The 7,637-nt window shown below is 41.0% G+C and overlaps 1 non-coding gene across 1 annotated transcript; it reads left to right on the top strand.

The window, feature by feature from the left end:
• The first annotated feature begins 6,833 nt into the window (after positions 1 to 6,833).
• On the top strand, positions 6,834 to 6,906 carry TRNAW-CCA (transfer RNA tryptophan (anticodon CCA)). Its single transcript has one exon. It is a non-coding gene; the product is annotated as a tRNA-Trp (tRNA).
• The last annotated feature ends 731 nt before the right edge of the window (positions 6,907 to 7,637 follow it).

Genomic DNA, 7,637 nt, shown 5'->3' with positions numbered 1-7,637 from the left:
CTTGGCCGGAGACTTCAGCCAACTAAAAAGATAAAGAATCTAGGTTGTTGAGCGTAAAGAAAGCTGAGTGCTGAAGAATTGATGCTTTTGAACTGTGGTGCTGGAGAAGACTCTTGAGAGTCCCCCTTGGACTGCAAGAAGATCAATCCTAAAGGAAATCAGTCCTGAATATTCATTGGGAGGACTGATACTGAAGCTGAAGGCCCATTTCTTTGGTCACCTGATGCGAAGAACTGACTAATTGGAAAAGACCCTGATGCTGGGAAAGATTGAAGGCAGGAGAAGGGGATGACAGAGAATGAGATGGTTGGATGGCATCACCGACTCAATGGACATGAGTTTGAGCAAGCTCTGGGAGTTGGTAATGGACAAGAAGGCCTGGTGTGCTGCAGTCCATGGGGTCACGACTGAGCAACTGAACTGAGCTGAACTGAACTGAGGTTGTTGGGAAACTGTAGTGTAATGATCGGTGAGGAGCAATTCGTGCGTGCTAAGTCACTTCAGTCAGGTTTGACTCTGCGACCGTATGGGCAGTAGTCTGCCGGGCTCCTTTGTCTATGGGATTCTCTAGGCAAGAATACTGGAGTGGGTTGCCATGCACCCCTCCAGGGGATCTTCCCAACCCAGGGATTGAGCCTGCGACTTCTGCATTGCAGGCGGATTCTTTACCGCTGAGTCACCGGGGAAGCCCAGTGAGGAGCAGTGCTTTCACTTGAATATCAAGTGAACATGATGTCATTGCAAAAACTGGGCTAATGAAAAGACTGCGAGTTGTTCTATCTTGACAAAATAAAAACATAGCATAAAAATCAGGAGATGGGGCTGAGGACATGACATTGTGCTAATGACTTCATTTATTAGAGAAAGACAATTTATCTCATCTTAACTTGAAAGATTCAGTTTTTAAAAAAACCAAAGATTTCAATCCCTTAACTGATTTCAAAATTTTCCTTAACCCTCAAGGAATGCATTAGAAAATAATTTCTTATGATAAAGGTTTATTTAAAGTGTAAAGATTCCTTTAGCTTCTATTTAGTTTCTTTTTCTTTCATGAAATTCAGAATGAATGAAGTTACATATATAAATTCCCTAGATAACAGGCATGACCATTGTTTACTCATGCTTCCACTGAAAGTGATCACTAGACTCTTGCAACTCTTGCAGCTCTGAAGATCCGGAGTCACTGTCCAGTTGGGAAAAACAATTCTGCTGATTATTACACCTGGATCACAGATGGTCCACAGTTCTAAGTAATAACAGAAGAAGAGATAGCTTTATTCACATTCTGCTTTCATTTTTAAAATTTTCTTGTTCTCTTTTCTTATTGAAGTATAATAATAGTTGATTTACAATGTTGGTTAGCTTCAGGTACACAGCAAAGTGACTCAGTTATATATATATAATTAATATATTATGTATAATTAATATAACCCAATGTTATAATTATATATTATAAAATATACTATTATTAAATATATTATCATGTAATATATAAAATTATATAGTATAATTATATTATTAAAATATATTGTAAATATATATTTTATAGAGTATAATATATATTATTTTATATAATATAAAATATAATGATATATAATATATCTACTAATATATATATATAAGATATAGCTATAATATATCTATGCTTCTCACTAGGGAAGTATATATATATGTATAAATAATATATATACATACAAAAATATATATACTTCCCTGGTGGCTTAGATGGTAAAGAATCTGCCTGCAGTGCAGGAGACCTGGGTTTGATCCCTGGGTCAGGAAGACCCCTTGAGAGGGGAATGGCTACCCACTCCAGTACTCTTGCCTAGAGAATTCCATGGACAGAGGAGCCTGGTGGGCTACAGAATATATACGTATGTATTTTATTCTCAGATTCTTTTTCCTTATAGGTTATTACAAGATATCGAATATACTTCTCTGTGCTCTACAGTCGGACCTTGTTGGTTATCTATTTTGTATACAGTGGTGTGTATATGTTAATCCCAAACCCCTAATTTGCCGCTGCCTCACCCCTTTCCCCTTTGGTAACTGTAAGTTTCTTTTCTGTCTGTGGCTCTGTTTCCGATTTGTAGATAAGTTCGTTCGTTTGCATCTTTTTTAGATTCCACTACAGGTCATATGATGTTCTTCTGTCTGGCTGCCTTTGCTTAGTGTGATAATCCCTGGGTCCATCTGTGTTGCTGTAAATGGCACTTCTTTTTTATGCTGAGTGATAGTCCATTGTATAAACACACCACACCTTTATCCAGTCATCTGTTCATGGGCATTGAGGTTTCCGTGTTTTGGCTATTGTATGTAAATAGTGCTCTTACGAACACTGGGATGCATATATCTTTTCTAATTATAGTTTCCTCTGGATAGATGCCCAATAGTGGGATTGCAGGATCATATGGTAGTTCTATTTTCAGTTTTTTAAGGAACTCCCATACTGTTCTCCATAGCGGCCGAGCCAATTTACATTCCCACCAGCAGTGTAGGAGAGTTCCGTTTTCTCCACACCCTCTGCAGCATTTGTTATTTGTAGACATTTTGAGGATGACCATTCTGATCAGAGTGAGGTGGTACCTCATCATCATTTTGACTTGCATTTCTCTAATAATTAGTGATGTTGAATATCTTTTCCTTTGCCCGTTGGCCATCTGAACTCACATACTGCTTTTCAATTTTTAAAGTAAAACATGTGCCTTGTGTGCGTGCTGTCATATCCGACTCTTTGCAACCCCATGAACTGTATAGCCCGCCAGGCTCCTCTCTGTTCATGGAATTCTCCAGCCATTTCCTTCTCCAGGGAATCTTCCCAATCCAGGGATCAAACCCATGTCTCTTGTGTCTCCTGCATTGGCAGGTGGATTCTTCACCGCTGAGCCACCTGGGAAGCTAAGAATGTGCCTTCAGTTCAGTTCAGTTCAGTCACTCAGTCATGTCCGACTCTTTGGGACCCCATGAATCGCAGCATGGCAGGCCTCCCTGTCCATCACCAGCTCCCGGAGTTCACTCAGACTCGCGTCCATCGAGTCCGTGATGCCATCCAGCCATCTCATCCTCTGTTGTCCCCTTCTCCTCCTGCCCCCAATCCCTCCCAGCATCACAGTCTTTTCCAATGAGTCACCTCTTCGCATGAGGTGGCCAAAGTACTGGAGTTTCTTAGATCCTCTCAACTGAATTCTACTGAACCGTTTAACCAGCGTTTTCTCGACACGCCTGACACTCGTGTTTAAGAACCAACCCCCTGCTCACTCTTCCACTAATGCTCAGCTACTTGTTGCGCGTGTGGCCAGCGTTGTTGGTGGGCGCTTATAACCCCTTAGCATTTGCCATTTTCCTCCGCTTGAGTGCTCAGCCCACACAAGGCTAGCTGGAGGCGCCAGGGAGCTAGGTCCCCAGGTGAGGCTTTCAAATGCTGACGGCTGGTAACGGATGGTGATAAGCACCCCAGCCTCCTTGCTCTTAGGTGGACCAATCCAGAGGTTCTTATCATGACCAGCCTGATTGATTTCAGGTGTGCACTGTCCCTCCCTTCCGTCTCTCTCCCACTCCGCCATCTCCCCGCTGGTGATTTCTTGGGTAAGCTCTGAAATAAACTACTTTCATTCAAATCTTCATCTCAGAGTGAACTTTTCTCAGAAACCCAAACTTTTAAGATAGTGGTTCTATGCGCTTGGTCACTCAGTCGTGTCCAACTCTGTGCGACCCCATGGATGGTATTCCGCCAGGCTCCTCTGTCCATGGGATTCTCCAGGCAAGAATACTGGAGAGGGTTGCTATTTCCTCCTCAAGGGGCTCTTCCGGACCCAGGGATTGAGCCCGCCTCTCCTGTGTCTCCTGCATTGGCCGGCAGATTCTTTGCCCGCTGAGCCATCTGGGAAGTTCAGTGGTTCTATGGGTGTCTCTTATCAAAGAAAACTGAACTCACTAAAGACTCGTGTTTGTTGCAGGCAAAGCTGAGCAGCTTTTTTGGAAAGAGAATCTGCCTGAGCGGAAGCCGGAGTCATTTGAAACAAATCCCCGAAGTCACAGACTGCGAGTTGCTGAAGAAATCAGACGTGGTGTGTATTTTAACTTTATTACGGAGATCTTGGCTGTCTTGATATTGATTTATCTTGGTCCTGTTTTCCAAGCTGGCTAATTTATAACAATTGAACCCACATAAATGTCATATAAACAGGAGAGGGAGGGAAGAGTGGCTGAGGTACTGTTGCCAGGCCATCCACCTCTTGAATCTAAAGAGCTGAGATGTAACAGGAAGCTAATGTCAAGTCCCCACATTTGAGCAGTTCCTTTCCTGACAAAATGGAGTCCTTTCTGGCAGTTCTTGAGAGGGTCACCCCCCTTTACATTTATTTATTGTTTTGCCTGGGGTTTATAATCAAAGGTTGCCCTTTGAAGTCTGGAGAAATTCTCCAGAATAAATTCATGAAGATTTAGAAGTTCTTCCTAGTTTTTTAAAAGTTCAAAGTTGGTGGGAAAAGGCAGTGTTGTTGGAATCAAGGGAGCAGGAATCTGTCCACCAGGCGGGCTCGTGCTCCAGGTGTGATCCCTCAGACACCCCGTGTTGGTCCTTCACACCGTTTATCACAATCTGCCCTTACATGCTTACTTTTTAGGTTATTTGCTTGATTTCTGTTTCTACAGCTAAACTGTAGGCTTCGTGAAAACAGGTGACATGTCTGTCTTGATAACCTGTATCTTCATACGGTGTCAGCAAAGAGTAAGCTTCCAGTAATTACTTGCTGAACAAGTGAATACATTACCTGCACGGTATCAACAAGTTTCTTAATTTCCTGAGACTTGGTTTCCTAAATGTAAAGTAAAAATTGGCTAAGATGATCACTAAGCTTCTTTCTGGTTCTAAAATTAAATTATTCTACGTAGGGTTTTTTTTCTCCTCTAATTTTTAAATTGAGGTTTTATATCAATGTACAGCTTGATGAATTTTTATGTGTGTGTATAGCCAGGGAAGTACCATTAGATTGATATAAGCACATTTCCTCGTGCCCCTGACCGATTGATACCTCCATAAAACTAACCACTATTTTGACCTATATAATTAAAGATTAGTTTTGCTTTTTTTTTTTTTTTAGTTTTGCTCATTTTTAAACTTCATTAAAGATGGAATCAGGCAGTATGCACTCTTTTTTTGTTTGGGGGGAGTTTTTTCCTCAATATTTTGTCTGAGATTCACTCATGTTGATGAAAATAGTGGTAATTTAAAAAAAAAATTGCTTTGTATTCTATTACATAAATATACCTCTACTTGTCAACTCGATTTGGGTTTCCCCTCCGTTTTGGATATCACAAATAACATCCTTGTCCATATCTTTGGGTAGTTAGCCAGGAGCAGAATTTCTGGGTCATCACATATATGTGTTTGCTAGATTCTGTCAAAGGGGTTTCCAGTGTGGTAGTAATATGTAAGAGTTCCAATTGCTTCATATGTTTGAGGCAGACCTCATCCTTCTAAAGGGACTGTGTTTCCTGAAACATCAGTTATGGGGAATTTCATTTCCCAGCCTCCTGCCTGTTCTGCCAGAATCCAGCATGAGTCCTTTGGGGGAAAGCCTAGCCCCCTTTTGGACATCTCATGTTTCTGTTCAGTCCATCAGACTGCCAGAATCCTTGCTGACTTCATTTTCCTCAGTCCTCATCCAGAGTCAGCCCAGACCCCACCCCCTCCCCCTGGAAAGACTTGCCCTGATTTGCAACTCCTGTTGACCCAGTTCCCATCACACCTCATCATTCTGCTTTATTTCAAGTATGCGTGCTTAGTTGCTCAGCTGTGTCCAACTCTTTGCGACCCTTTGTACTGTAGCCCACCAGGCTCCTCTGTCCATGGAATTCTCCAGGCAAGAAAACTAGAGTGGGTTGCCCATTTTTCCTCCTCCAGGGGATCTTCCTGGCCCAGGGATTGAACCCGTGTCTGCTGTGTCTCCTGCACTGGCAGGTAGATTCTTTACCCACTGAGACCTTGGGGAAGCCCTATTTGAAGTATGCTCTTGGTAATTCATCCACTTTTTTACCTCTAGTTGCTATAGCAAGAGCACTGGGCTACATTCCTTCCCGAAGTAGAAATCCTCTGATTCTGTGAATTATTAATCTAGACATGGTACCAGTGATGTCACACCAGTTATAGATCGACTAGGATCAAAGAAAAGAACAAAAGTCCAGTTTTCACTTCCATTTGTTTTAGAATTACAATATGGAGGCAACCTTAAGTAACTTCACTAATGTGCTTTCTGATAGTGTTTCATAACAAGGAAATTTTGATAAGATCGAAGTCACTTAAAATCATGTCGAGGTGGGTAATAAAGGAATCCAGTGCTATTAGAGAACAACCCTTTTCATCTCCCATCTGCTTCATCCAACATTCTGCAAATTTCCCTTTTCTCCACTACAATCGTCTCTTCTGCCTCCATCAAGCTTCTGTGTCACCACCATGCCTTAATGATTGTGAATCCATCTTTGAAAGGAGAAGAGGTGAAAGGGGGGAAGGGAGAAGGCTAACACAAATCAGGAAGGGAGTGAGATTAGTGCTCTGTGTGGAAATGTCATATATGGGCATGTCCACAAGGACACACGTGTATATACTGTATGTGTGTTGGTATGTATTGGGGTGTATTTATGTTCTAAGTCTGAACATGCATATGGAGGATAAAATTAAGTTAATAGTTTTGATCTTGGTTCTAAATGAAAAGCAGGCGTGTTTTGTAACAATTTTCATAAATATTAAATAATTTGCATTAAAAATAATTGCTTTGAGTTGCACTCTTCTGTGGCATTAGCACAGTTAGAAGTGGTTTTCTTCAGACACAGCTTCCCTGGTAGCTGAGATGGTAAAGCATCTGCCTCCAATGCAGGAGACCCAGGTTCAATCCCTGGGTTAGGAAGATCCCCAGGAGAAGGAAATGGCAACCCACTCCAGTATTCTTGCCTGGAAAATTACATGGCTGGAAGAGCCTGGTAGGCTACAGTCCATGGGGTCGCTAAGAGTCAGATACTACTGAGAGAGTTCACTTTTTCAGACGCATGACATCTTGATTTCCTGGCAACCTTTTCAGCCAGGCTTCTAAAGAAAATTCTTTCATTCAGATTGATTCATGAACTCAGAGTCCTTCTGTTGTCTTAAAAAGAACAAAACAAAGGCAACACAACAAAAATACCTTCCATCATCTTTACTAAAATAATTTTCCTTTTGGAGTAGCTTCCTATTCTAATTTGTCTCAAGTCACTTATTTTGATTACATGAAGAGTTTATTGAAAATTGGAGTTCCTGTTGAAATAACGTAACTATTAAATTATTACAAACCATTCTGCTGATATTTGTTCAAAACTAATTAGATTTGTGACCTGAAGCAAATGAGTTTATCTTTCTGGTGCTAGTTTTCATTATTTTAGAGAAACAGAATCATTATATGGGTCTGATTTTTTTTTAATTGCAGTGTGGTTGATTTACAATGCTGTGTTAATTTCTGCTGTACAGCAAAGTGACTCAGTTATATATATTATATATATGCTTTTTCATATCCTTTTCTATTATAACTTATCACAGAATATTGAACCTAGTTCCCTGTGCTATGCAGTAGGACTTTGTTTATCCATCCTATAAACTAGTTTGCATC

This window comes from Capricornis sumatraensis, chromosome 21, assembly GCF_032405125.1.
Source record: "Capricornis sumatraensis isolate serow.1 chromosome 21, serow.2, whole genome shotgun sequence".
Lineage (NCBI taxonomy): Eukaryota > Metazoa > Chordata > Mammalia > Artiodactyla > Bovidae > Capricornis > Capricornis sumatraensis.
This window is presented reverse-complemented; position numbering and strand designations above follow the sequence as displayed.